Source organism: Pholis gunnellus, assembly GCF_910591455.1.
Source record: "Pholis gunnellus genome assembly, chromosome: 10".
Classification (NCBI taxonomy): Eukaryota; Metazoa; Chordata; class Actinopteri; order Perciformes; family Pholidae; genus Pholis; species Pholis gunnellus.
In genome coordinates, this window is record NC_136537.1 from 24,373,856 (window position 1) to 24,388,398 (window position 14,543).

General features: G+C 41.5%; 2 protein-coding genes across 8 annotated transcripts in view; one reads left to right on the plus strand and one right to left on the minus strand.

Moving 5' to 3' along the window:
* LOC306702024 (uncharacterized protein) overlaps positions 1-14,543 on the minus strand; it is a 272,978-nt gene that overhangs the window by 70,175 nt on the left and 188,260 nt on the right. The gene's annotated exons all lie outside the window — the stretch shown is intronic.
* Positions 13,265-14,543, plus strand: part of fat2 (FAT atypical cadherin 2) — an 88,994-nt gene continuing 87,715 nt past the window's right edge. Inside the window, exon 1 of the mRNA XM_079167506.1 lies at positions 13,265-13,496. The gene's annotated coding sequence lies outside the window, so the exon portion shown is untranslated. The remainder of the gene's footprint in view (positions 13,497-14,543) is intronic.

Sequence of the window (14,543 nt, forward strand, 5' to 3'; positions counted from 1 at the left end):
CACAGTAAAGGTAACTATGCCCCTTATCTGACAACACAATTACCTAAACTATAACAACTACATTAAAATGGATTCCTCACATCCTAATGTCAATTATCTGTATGATCTCTATTGTGGTTACACATCACAATAGAGATCATATAAAGCCCGAACAGGTAATTCAGTTTTACCACCACCCCTCTACTAATTAATACATGGTACCTCCCGGAACTATAGAATGGTGCTCATGTACCCTGGGGACTCTTTTAGGCCGAACACACAGCAGAGGTAAGTGATTTAAATATGCATGTTATTTAACAGCACGATTAAACAGGTTATACTCAATCCTTTTCCTACAGATAACCAAACTAATAATATGTTTGCATCTACAGGCCCAACCTCCAACCTGAGAACATCCACCACAAACACAACGGTGCAATAAAACATCCAACCCTCCGTGTGCGTCTCTTAACCCCTTGAAACGGTCCACAAATGCTTGTACTGGCGTGTCCCAAAACACCGTAACAGCAACTCTCAGTAAACGTGTGCCAGAACCAGCCAACAGATACAGTAAAGGAGAAATGTGACCCATGCAATCACAGCCTTAATGTCGTCTTACAGTTATGATCCGCATTAACATCCTCCAATCGGGATGGACATTAGGCCAACATCTGCTTTCCCAGATATAAAGGTCAATTCATAGCTCAATAACAATATCACGATATTAGGGATGTCAGTTTCGGTTTGTTTCAGTAGCCCGACACCCATTAAACAATAACCAACCAGTTAATTATTTAGGAAAAAACAAATGCAAAATGACGTGAAACACAGGAGGTGATCTCCTTTTACTCATTCATCTTTGGTGCTGCATGTCAAAGTGTTCGATCTGTCCAGTTTGTAAATGTCTTGCCTTTTTTAAAAGAAATTTCTGTTGGCTTTGCTGACGTTTATTGACTCATTATAATCCGGTCACTGATGCTCCTACTGATCATTAACCAGTTTTTATCAGCTGATATTCATCATATCTTTGGTGGTCTCTATAAAGGCCGATCACTTGACGCATCAATCTGAATTAAAACTATGACCATAATCATTTGTCTGCTTTCTAGCAAACCTCTCTAAACAGCTCAATTGGTTAACCGATATACTGTAAGTTAACTTTATTGACATGACATGTGTAACCGGTCAAACATGTTCTCAGTGGTTAATAATAACTTTATTTATAAAGCACCTTTAAAACCGAGTTTACAAAGTGCTTTGACAGACAAAGCAGCCAAAGCAAGACAATAATAACAGAAAGCTCAGTGAGACCATACGATAGAAATACACTTTAGTAAATTTAGTAAAATTCATTCCACAATATAGCGTGTTTTCTGGTAATTTAGTAAATGCATGTGTATATGAAATGACCACTAAAGCCTTGTTTTGACCAAAGAAGTTGACCAACTGATAAAAGCGTCTTTAGAGCTCAGCTGAGGAATGTAACTCTTAAGTTTCAGCCTTTGTCTTGAACAATGCTCGACTCATTCATAGATATATTATTCTGGGACGTTGTACTCGTGTTGTGGACCTGTTTTAGATTTAGTAAATCAAAGCTGCTTCTGCTAAATGATTAGTCTTGTTGGCGTGCTTTGTTTTTTTAGGGTGGATGAAGCCGTTGGGGTTTTAGTTTCAGAAGCTTTAATCCGTCGTTGATCTCGTCGGAGAAAACTTCGGCCAAAAAACCCCGACGTTGACTCTTTCACAGCCGCCTTGTTGACTGTCGTTCTACATTTCACATTGTGCTCATCATGTGTGGTGACTTGTTGTGTGTTTTTTGGCTGACTAATGTTTCTCTGAACACAGAAATCCAACTAATCCTGAGACTGTGGAGGACGACGCTTTAACTTAGTGGACTGTTTGTCTTGTTGTTGAGCGGACTGCAGACGAGGAAACGTGGGCGAGGTTATTCATCAGTGACTCTACAATGTGAAATATTTCTTCCAAGAGTTAAGATTTTTCTACTTTTGATAAAGGATCTTATTAATGCAAGGACACTAGGGAGACAGCAGAGTTTCTGAAAAGCTTCAGAGAATCTTATTTCACATTTCTCCCTTTTCACCAGTTTTACATTCTTTTCTGTTTATTGTAACTTATGCTTTTTAATGTTTTCCCTCTTTGGTCCTTTGTTGCTTTTTACTCTTTCATACATCGTCTCAAACTGTGATGGATGTTTCCAAAGGAGGTTGTGTATTTATTACTGATGCATGTTGGTGTCATTGACTACTCCATACATCGATATCAGCACCGTCCTTTATTTTAATAGAAGGATCTTTTTAAATGACTGAAATTAAATTCATGCATGTAATTATGTAAATGAATTACATGGCGAGTGGCAAGTACAGAGGCCCAATTCAGCTGCCACTCAATAGATAAATGCAGATAATAGAGCTGTGACGGAAGCTTTTAAATGTTTAAAAGTGATACGACCACAATGACCGATACAGTAAAAGAATAAATGCATAAAAAAACATGCTGAGATAACTTAAAATTAGTTAAGATATTCATAACTTAAACGTTTTTATTGATTTTTCGTCTCATTTCTTCGACAAACCCCCGTCTGTTTCTTCCTCTATAGTCCGTTTCTCTGTTTGTTGTGTTGGCGAGTAACACGAGGAGTAATTGATGAAATACGAGCCGTTCAGCTGCAGTGAACTAAAGAGAAAGACAGTTAGTGGAGAGCAGAGACTTCAGGGACCTCCATCAAAAAGGCTCATTTGCGTTTAGGAACGGGTTTCTGTTCTCCGGCGTCGTGGTGGATGTTTGAGCTCCAATATATTTAATCTTCGATGTAACGGGGAGATAAAAAGATACGAGGCAATAACCTGACGGACATGGCGGAGCTCCCAATAACACTGTCAAGAGGTGTGTGTGTGTGTGTGTGTGTGTGTGTGTGTGTGTGTGTGTGAGTGAGAGAGACAGAAAGGAATGGCTGTAACACGATATAATGATGATGAAGAGATTACGGAGGGAGAGTGATTTCTCATTCAACTGTAAAACAAATCTGAAGCAAATATTTGAAGTGTTTCCAAAAACACACGGGCAGCTCTTCAGACATGCATCACTTCTTCGGGTCCTAAGTGGCGTCAGAGATATTACGCACTGTCAGAGTTTGACGTTACCATCAAATGTTCCCTTCTCCTTCTTGTACTTCTTCATATTTCACTGTGAATAGAGAATCTCCGGAACATTGAGCCTCACTTGGAAATTGGTAACAAACTCAAAACGCATTTATTTTCGCTCCGTCCGGACTTTAGTCCTACAACATCACAGAGGTCATTTAAAACCTCTCCGGTGAAATCAGAAGCTTTAACGTGTCTTAAAACAAGTGCAATCCATCTGGAAGATACAAAACAATGAGTTGGTCAATAATGCTGTCAAAATGAAGGCTGTTCCGTTCAAATGTAATTTACTAAAACGTCCATTTATAGGTCGCCAAACACTTTATTTTTCTTTCATCCTGCTGTTAATGTGAAGAAAAACAAAACACTAAAATGGACCCTTTAAACAGCCTTAATGTGCTGAAGGAACAATGTGTGAACCGCATTCAAGGTTTAAGAATGAAAATGGTGTCCTCTCAGAATAAAGAGGTTAACATGGTTAAGGGAGGAGGAGGCAGATGGTGCTGAAGCAGGAGGTCCAATACCGCCCACAACTCCTGTACGTATGTGAGAGTGTGTGATTTACTGTGTGTGTGTGTGTGTGTGTGTGTGTTTAAGAACCCAGCAGGTCCCAGGAAGCGGGAGCAAATTCCCAGCAGATCTGCTGGTTCAGACACAGTTATGCTCCACTAATATGCACAACACACTGTCTCTCTCTCTCCTGCCTGTCTGTCTGTCTACCTCACACTACCCGTCTTCCTTCTGTCCCCCTCCCTCTCTGTTCTGCTGGTCCTGCTGGTATTATTATGTTCACATTCATTCACTGTTAAATATTTTGACGACTCACCGCTGCTGTTGTCACCGTCACAGCCTGCACAGAACACACTACTCCACCTTGTGTGTGTGTGTGTGTGTGTGTGTAAACACATTATTTCCTTTATGAGGTGGGTAACAAAAAAAAAAACTAATTGAGAAACAGAATCATAAAAATCCTGATAATTGTGATGAAAATCCAAGAATCTATCAAGTGAAAATATGCAGCTTTACGGAGATAAATACTAATGTTGGAACTATCAATAAAAACACATTTTCAGTGACTATACGGGCCTGAAGCCCCACTCGTGTCCCCAGAGGCTGCCATCCTCACTACACCTCATAACATGAAAGTATTAAAGGAGTACTTCATCGGGCGTTCCTCCAGGTTACATTGAGCCCATTAACAAGGCAAAGGCTGTGGGAACATCTCTAAAATAATCTTCTCAACACGCAGACGAAGACCTTCTCGTCCAGTCAACAGTCCAACTTTCCTTTCATGTCCGTAGCTAAGACACACACACGCATCGTGACTGACGTCTTTAAGTTTAAAACATCACTGTTATTGTAATAAATAAAGGCTGTAAAAGGTCTTTGAAATGTGAGCTCCAATTCACCAGAGCTTACATTAGTCGGTGTTGGAATGGATTACAATGGAAACACATCCGACATGCTAACGTAACCGGTGGAACTAATTTAAACAATGCACACGTTTTTAAATGTATTTTCATGTTTTTTTTAATGTATAGCCTATTGAGACCTGTTGCCTTTTGGTAACGTGTTTATTCAGTGTTCATACAGTGTAGGGCTGCAGGATATGACGATACATCATCAAAACAATGTGAAAAATGTCTATTCTATATATTTTTCTATGTCGTTTCTATCGAGATGTCGAATAACCAGCGGCTGAACTGCGAAGATGCGACGTTGAGACAAAAGCCATGACGTTAAAAGGACGAGACAAAGAGCAGCGTCTGGTGTTCCCTAGACTCCCTATCTGAAACGAACAGATGTGCTGAGGAACGTGTTGATTGCTGTCACACATGAAGGGAAATGAGCAACTAAAAGAAGAATAATCGCGTAGTTTGTTGTGTTCTAGCTATTTAAACTGTGCTTTATCAGTGCGGAGTCTGCGTTGTGACAATAAAGCAAAAGCGGGAAAGAGAGGAGACGATCAAAAAAACATGCACTTTGTTGTATTTTGGCTCCGCTCAGCTCTTATCACGAGGGGGAAAATGTGGAAAGTTGTGCTATCTTGTGCCACAGTGGATGGGTTGTTTTTGGAGCAACAATGCTTCTGTTCATATCACAGACTGTCAGTTTGGCCTGAAAACTTTGAAGCTGTTCTGCATAGTTTCACTCCAGCAGATTCGCTCCTCACTGTCGACGTAGAAGCAGCTAATCAGATGTTAACCCTCTGTACGACGGTATACAGCACACACTGAGAATGCAGAACCCTTTAACGAGACTTTACAGTGATGATGCAGGTGGTGCCATGTAGTAATGTGTGATAAATGGTCTGAATCCTGTTTCACTTTTGACTAAATACTCAAATCATGGGACGTGAGCGTTAGGAAAGTACAGAGGGAGTCAGTCATTTTACTTCTAAAACATTATCAGCGTCAATTTGTAGGCTTTGCATACAGATGTATCAACTAAAGACCATTTTGCATCTTCTCTGTGGAATTTTCATGTCCAGAAGGCTGAAATATGGCTTTGTGACGAGTCTAAAAAAGAAAATAAAGTATATTTCTTGTCTTGTGTAGGAGCACAAGGCCGCGGCGAGGACATGATAACACCTGAAAGAGAGTCTTTGTTTGAAACTGGAACAAACAGCACGGAGGAAAGTGATGAGCCTGCAGAGATACAAGACTTTGTCTGCTGACGGCCTTGATGTGTGAGGAACACACACACACACACACACACACACACACACACACACACACACAGACACATGCACACACACACATGGTTTGCAGGATTTCTCAAATTCTAACAGACTTCAGTACAATTGACAGAAAGTTGGTGGACAGTCAGGATATAGATCATGGAAGAAGGTCAGGAGCTATTCTGCCTTCATATTCTCCACTATTTCAATTTATTTTGAGAGTGTGTGTGGCAGTGTTGGTTATGTATGTTAAAGTTCATCCACACATTTGCTGAGGTGAATGAATGCATCGATGTTTCCCGTGTTTCTCGGTCGGTAAACTTTCCTCTTGCTGTTGCCAGAACAGTCCCAACGTTTCTGTTCCTAGGAACGAGCTCACGATCTGTCCCAGCATGCCTCAGTCTGTCTGTCTGTCCCTCAGTCACTCCCCCTCTGTTTTATCCTGACTCATTCCCCCCAGTTTCTCAACATTCAGTCTTTTAAGTTTCAGATAGATGAGGTACTTTTTTTCACTCTTCTTCCTTCTTTTGTTTTTCCGCTAACGGGGCTAATTTAGTTTTTCCTTGTAGAGTTTCCAAACTTACTCCGGTCGTCCGACAGCTTCCATTTTGAGCTTAGCCGACGACTTAACCGGAAACCGCTCACAGCTGTTCTCCCGGTGAAAACAGAAGCGTTATCCTCTTCCTGCTCTGGTTGTGCATTTGTTGTCGCACTTCCTTCGTGCCATAAATGGAGTCTTCATTTCCCCGCGAGATCGTACTCGGGGTCCCGGGAAAGAGAAGCCGAGAGAACCGATCTAATTGCAGAGGGTGTCATTATTCTACAGCCACTACATTGAGCAATCACCATTAACTTCATAATGATAAGTTAAACTAAAAACAAAAACTTTAAACTTTAAAAATATTAGGTTCAATTTGAACCAATGGTTTGTGCACAACTTGAATGAGTTTTGAAAGTGAGCCAACGGCAACATTTCAGATTTTCCATGAATGGATGGCGGCTCTGCGTTCCAGATAGCTTCCTCTACATGTTGGGAGAACAAGAACACTTCAGCCTGCTGCTGCCTGTGTGTGATCCTTATCAGCCAGCCATGGCAGGCGTTAAGGAAGGTGGGGGCAAACACTGTAAATCAAACCTGCCCCGATGGGGGTTATTACTTCATAACCTTCAGGGAGTGGGGGAGGTTACAGAAGTGGAGAAAACTGAGACACTACACGGAGGATTCATTCACTGCTTTAAGTGTTTTTTTATAAAACACTCCTGCAACTTTGCACTGTTTTTACGTGCTTTAGTTTTAGGTGTTTTTGGAGGGAGGACCGGCTCAGATGAATCGGTTGCATATCTTGTTTTTTTTTCATCGTTGCATCTCATCTTAGTTTATTTGCACAGGGAAAAACATCTAGATGTGGAATTATAAATGCACTATTAAAATCATGATATGCTTTTGTTTGGAGGAACTCCGGTTAACATCGCTCTGATCCTCATCAGTGTGCATCGGGGAGTTTAGGAACTAGAATATACGGTGCACGAAGCTGCACATCACATGCCACCGAAACTATCAGCTCAACTTAAGTTCTGAAGGGAAAGTGGAGCAATGTGTCTGACAGAAGACCATTCGGTGCGTGTTGGATAATTCTACGATAATTCAGCAATGTGTCATTTTAAAGAGATAAAAAGGCTCCAAAGTGTCTCAGACTTTGAGCTATGTGGAGCCATTCAGCATACATTAACATTTGTATTGTCTATAGTTCAGACCGTCTATTGGTTTTCTTCTCTGTCCTCTTCACGGCCCCAAAATTCCTCCTCACTTCTGTGTGGAGAGAGAGTGAAGAAGTGGACTTGTTGAAGGACACATTGACACGTTTAAAAAAAAAAAAAAAGAGGTCAGCAGAGGACCATTCAAGGGCCCTGCAGCCTCGGTCCATTACTGCACCTGCAAGCTGGTTATGTCGACATGTGGCGACAGTTTTCCTTTCACTATCCGTCGATCTTGTGGGGCGACGGGGTGGAACACGAACAGGACGTAGCTGAACCGATGAACTCTGAGCTGACCCTGCATTCACACTGAGAGCAGCTCAGATGATGGGTTGCTCTTCTCTTGATTTGTCACTGGGCTCCAGTTGCATTCCTTTAAATGGTCTTTCATTCCAGTCAATCTCAAGCTGTGTGTTTTACTGCTCTTAGCTCATCCTACATGACATAACAATTTAACAAATTGCCGTAGCTTGTTATTAAGTACCTTTTCACTTAGCCTTAGGAGACAAAAAGAAGCACTCGAGTGCTTGAGCAAATACAAAATTATCGCAACCAATCTTGCTCGCCCATGTGATGGCAGAGTCAATCTTTCAGTCAGTTGTTCTGATGGAGAGCAAACTATCTCGATGCCTGTCGGATAAATGTGCATGAACTTTGGTACATTCATGGTCCTCAGAGGATACATCCTAATGACTTAGGACTCATTGCCCTGTTGAGAGAGAAATTAGTCTGCCGCCTCTGTTTGATTCCAGAGCCATCACACACAAACTCTAAGATGTTACCGGGTCAGCTCAGGACATTTTTGTAGCTGTTTACACAAAACGAGACCACATCAAAAGCTTCGGATGCTGTTTGAACATCATTTCAGAAGTCTCTCGCCAACAAATGGAAAATGGTGCGTTTGAGGTTCAACAAGCATTTTAATAAGATATATGCAGCATGCTAAAAGGTCGAGAGTTCAGAGGTTCTCGGTTGGAAAAGCTACAAATGCCAACGCTTTTAGTTTTGATATTTTTAAGTTCAATTCCAAAGCGTTCAGGGTATAAACTTCACCAACAAAATCATCATTTGTATGAATGAAGTACTCACTCTGTGTAACCTTGATTTCTTGAAGACGACTTTGCTTTTCCTGCCTCCTCGGTGAAAGGAGAATCTAAGTCTTGATGAATTGAAGTATTTAGGGGCCGAGTCAAAGGTGTTTTAAAACAAGTGAACAGGTGAAGTATTCCCTAAAATGACATTGTATTTGTGTGTGTGTAAGTGTGTGTGTGTGTGTGTGTGTGTGTGTGTGTGTGTGTGTGTGTGTGTGTGTGTGTGTGTGTGTGTGTGTGTTTAAATGCACCACCCTGCAGGCTGCGGTTAGTTGCTGGTTAGCGATGTCAAAAGGTAACACAGTGCCTAAAGAGCAAAGGAAGTCGTCAAAGCTCCACCTTCCATCAACACACCGCGACTAAGACAGAGAGATATTATGGGTCAAATTATTAAGTTTGTTTTCAATCATCAATACAAATCTGGTGCCTGGCTGGAAGATATGAAATCAATTAGGAAAGCTACACAATGATTGATGGGTAGCAGCAACAAAATGTGTTGGTTGGTTCACTTTAACCGCAGCAGTAAATACATATTTAACAGATGATCAGTGGAGGCTTGTGTATGAAACAGATAATAAATGACAATGTAATAAAACTCAAGTAGTAATATAACTTCAGGGTATGATTGTTGACACATACCGCACATTAATAAACCGGTAAACCAATCTGCTTACAACTACATTTGATTGTTTTATGAGCTATTTATTGAACTATTCATATAGTTATTATAAATGATAAATAGGAGGGCTAAAGAATTAGTTAGTGTTTGTGTTTAGTTAATTAGCTGATGACATTGCAGTTAAATGTTAAAATGTCAGTGCACACGTATCCGATATGTGTTGAATCTTGTTTTATTACATGGTGACATGAGATTTATTGGATGTGCGCTGTGTGGGTTCCTGGGGATGTGCAGGCTGTGACTGCATTAACTCCACCTCTTCAATCGCGGCTGTAACTTTAACCTTTTAGACTTCTCCTACAGTTTCCAGTTCAGCATAAACTGCTTGTTTTAACAGCTCAGGCAGTAATGAGTTTATTCCTAGATTAAGAAAGACGCACCTGTCACTTCACAGGACGGGTTTCTTAGAGACATTTTGATTTTCTTAACACTTTAATCAGGCGGCAACCTCCGGTTCTGCAGAGTGAAGCTGAAGCAGAAGGGTCTCAAAGCTGCATTCTCTCTAGTGTCCACCAGGGGGCGACTCCTCTGGTTGTATAGAAGTCTATGAGAAAATGACTCTACTTCTCTCTTGATTTATTACCTCAGTAAACATTGTAAACATGAGTTTATGGTCTCAATCTCTAGTTTCAAGTCTTCTTCAATACAGCATGATGTTCATTTAGTAAATGATGGTCCATTTAGAGTCAAACAGACCATAAAGCAGGGGATGTTTTAGGGGCGGGGCTACACGGTGATTGACAGGTCTCTGCCAGAGACGTATACATTCCCAATATGGTAACTTCTATTCATCGGTTGCATAATAGCCAAGATGGCGATGGCAAAATCGTCGAACTCTGCGAAATCGGATTGGGTCAGGATTATGCTTCCAACCTCGGACCAGTAGTGGAGCGGTTACCTCCGCCGATGATGTCGTGACCGACAAAGCAAAACAATCAATATTTCTTCTTCATTTTTGAGTTAGCGGTAGTTTTAAAGGTTGTGATGCTGCTTGAAGGATTCAGTGTTTCCTCTCCACTGAAGGATTCACCCTTGAATGACTCCTGAGGGTTCAAACACCCCGAGTCACAACTCTTTGATTCTGGGATTTATCTTTTTAAATTCTCAGAGAGTCGGTCAGGACGGAAGCCCCCCCCCCCCCCCCCCAGTATGGATTGAACAGCATGACACGGCAGCAGCGGGTTACGTAAGATGGATTTTAGCTCTTCATTTCCTCCAGGCTCTCGTGCTCTTTGCTCAGGTTCACCTGCTGCCGGTGGCTCGGTGCCCACCTTCTGTTGGTGTTTATTTCTAGACCAGCTCTCTTTTCTCCTCTCTCACTCTCACTTTCTTCACCCCTTCTCCACCTTAATCCATCTCTTTTGTATCTTACGAAGCCATTTCTTTCTGATTAATTCCACTTTCTGTTTCTTTCTGTCCCTCCTCCACCTCTCATATCTTCTCTCTTCACCTCGTCCCTCTTCAATCCTCCCTCCATCCTCCTCCGTACATTCCTCATCGTCTTTCTTTCCTCATCAGCATTGTTTCACATCTTGTCTCACCTCTCTTCTCCATCATCACCCTGCAACAACATATTTATTTTTCTCTTTACCCTCTGTTTCTCTACACCTCTTTATTTTCCATTGATCTCTACCTCTTTCTTTGCTTTTCTTTCCATTTACCCCATCACCTCTTTTCCTCCTCCCCCCCTCTCTTTCTCTCTCTCTCTCCACAGGTCCATGTGTTCTCTCTCTCTCTCTTCTGTATCATCATGTCTCTCTACGTTGGCCTGGAAACACTGGACACGGAGCCTCGGGGAAGCTTCTGCTCACCTTCTGTTCCAGCTTTAACGGGATGATGCAACGTTCAATGCAGGCAAATGTTTAAGGACATTTGGTGGTGGAGTGTAAACAACATGTTAGCGGAGATAAATGTTAATGTTTCGATGTGAAAACTGATTACTTTAAATATGCATAAAGGCCTTTTTACATAAAACATCAAAAGAGAGAGAGAGAGCAAAAGAAACACATTATAAAAGGACATTTAATAGAAAATGAAAACAAGCTATAATACAATAAGATTAAATAAAATACAAGCGTGAAAGTTACAGTGCATTGTAAGTAATGATTACATAAAAACAAACGTTTTCAGTCTGGATTTAAAAGTGAGAGTTGCAGATGAAGTGCAGTTTGTTTCCGATGATATGAAGCATAAAAACTAAACTGCTTTTCCATTTAAAGTTTTGATTAAATAACAAATCCTTATTATTACTTATCACAACGATGAATGACCTTTTGTTGACTCGTTGTTAAGGAGCGCTGCTTGAATCCGATGTCTCAGTTATCAGCTTTTCAGGCCGCCGTGAGCTGAGCCTCAGGTTTTACAATTCTTTGATCTTTAAACCTTGAGAAGACAGAAATGAGCTAAAATGACTTCTAGGCACACTCGTGGCCCGGGCCCGGGGGTTAGAGAGCTGTATGCGTTGAGCTTATTCCTGGTGTTTACACAACACCAACACACAGACAACCATAGCGGCTAATTACCCCTCTCTGTTCGGGGGAGATGGTCTATGTATTGGTCCTGTTAGCTGGGTCACCTGGTTACAGCCAGACTGGTCAGCAAGACGCTGTACGGGTTATTATCATACAGCTTGCAGCTTATTAATGATCTGATTCACTAAACACATTTTATCCACATATATACATAATGTAAATGTCTTTTTCTCAGAAGTTAGTGGGCGATAATCAAGCAAAAACAAACCTTTTTTTGTATTTTCTTTGTTTTTGTACGTTTTTAACCTTTTGACATATTTTAACTTTGCAACGTTGGACTTCTTTCATCACACTAACTTATTTTGTATAGATGGAGCATTTTGTTAATGTGTGTAAATGAATAGTTTGTGGTTTTACGTTGTTTATGCAGCCAGCGTGCCTCAAACAGCCCCTCGAGGGACGCTTGTTGTTCTTTCGTTGAATGGAGGAGAAAACATATCTGCTTCTCCAGAAGCTACCAGGGGTAAGTGTGTCGTTTTGTCTGTAGTTTGGTTGGACTGACGCTTTTAAAGTGTGTTGTTGTTGTTGTTGTTGCAGCGGTTCTATTGGTTGCTCTTAAAGCTCCATGCAGGTCACAGATGGCCCTTTAAGCTTTGTTTGCCTACATGTTTCTTTTATTAATCAGTGAATATGAATGTGTGCTTAGCGACTATAGTGTCAAGAGAGTTTCCCTCCATTCTGAGGTAATTCTCCAGGTAAGTATTCCTTTGAATGTTAAGGTTCAAAGTTGCTAATTTGAGACCTTTGCCTCACAATTAAGATTTTCTTGCTAAACAAATATACTTTACAGATAATAAAACCATTTAATTTGACTGACCCAACTTGCTGCATTAGATGAAGCCATTGACTTCACATGTTTTAATCAGCTGTGGTGTGTGTGTGTGTGTGTGTGTGTGTGTGTGTGTGTGTGTGTGTGTGTGTGGACAATGCGGTTTGCGTTGTTCTTAGACAATAACTTTTTCAGTCGTTCTTTCTTACATCCAGTTGCTGCATCTACTGGTTGCAAAACAAAGTAAACCTGCTTCAATGAAAAGGTTCTGAATTGAATCAGACTCAATTTAACGTAAGTTATTGCAGAGATATGTACATTGTCAACACACACACACACACACACACACACACACACACACACACACACACACACACACACACAAAGATACACACCCTAGAAGCACAGTGCTGGCTAAGGCCCAAAGGCCTGAGCCCACAGGCAAGAGGGGGGGGGCACAGCCCACAATCTGGGCAAATGGAAGGTGTGTGTGTGTGTGTGTGTGTGTCACAGAGAGGAGGGACAGTGTGAGAAGTGGGTGGAGATGGGACTCCTGAGGGAGTGTTGAGGTGTCTCAGCAGCACTCTGGTTCAGAGCCTTTGCCGGCACTGAAGTTGAAGTTAGCGTCAGTTGAAGCTCACTCTTACATCTGTGTGTGTGTGTGTGTGTGTGTGTGTGTGTGTGTGTTTCTTACCGTGTCTTTTCTCTTTTGTTCACTGACTTTACACCAAAGCACTATGGGAGTACAGCGGCTGTTGGCGTCCTGTCAAAGGACTTTTAAAGTTCCTGAAGTGTGAGGGGGAGAAAAGAGAGACGGATATTCCTGGAGGAGTCACCGAACTGGACCTACGGTGAGGTTTCCTTGACATTCACCACGCATGCTGCTTCACTCCACACTGCTGTTTATTGTGGAGCGTACCACCACTATTTAGCATTACGATTACCAAACACTGCCCAGCAGTGTGTGTCAACAGTAGCAGTTCCTCGAAGAAGAACTAAACTCTACACAGAAATCAGAAAGATATCTACGTTTTTTTGCACATTATGCTTCTTCTATGAATCATAGTTAAGATCATGCCGCTACACTGTGCACATGAGGTTCACCTCATGCTTTATAACTGAGCACCAACTGTTAACAAAGAGGGATTTAAAACGTAAGAGAATCAGTGGAGCAATTCACTTTATTTCAGAGAAAAGAGAACGTGTGTGTGGTTATTGCTGTGTGTGTGTGTGTGTGTTGTGCTGTTTGTTCACATTGTTAACAGTTGTATCTCGGAGTATTTGCATGGGAGTAGAGGTAGAGAGCAGCAGCGGAGGTGCAAGTCAAAGCATGCAGCTGAGCTCTTGAGGTTGTGAAGCGTTGGTCAAAGCGTCCCTCCCTTCCTCTTAACTCTTCTCCCGGAGCCGTTTTCTCCTTCTGTGAGGAATGACATTACTCAATCGGGTTTTTGAAGCGACGATGACGCACGCGCTCAAATCTACTCCGATGCAACGACATGCCGATAAATGATGTCTCTTTTATTTTTAAACGCCTGTCAGGTGAGCAGCTGTTTTCTCTCTGCTGCTCCATGTGTGTGTTGAGGTCAGATAGTGTGACAAATATGAAACAGAGAGATGGTGGTTTGTGATTGATGGGCGACCTGATAACCTTAAAGGACTGACCTCTTCATTACTCAGTTTAAGAGTGACTTTCTATGATGGAAAGCGGGACACAAGTGGTTGTTTCGTAAACAGTTTGAAAAGAAAACTACCGCCTCATTTTCCCATTTGACCTGAGAGTTGCCTGAGGACATATTTCGGGTTTGATTTTAAGGCGGATAATTGTTTTTTTAGCACCCTGGAGAAATGCCTTGTCTCTGATTAAACAGTGTGGGTATTTTAAAGTACGATTAAGTCGG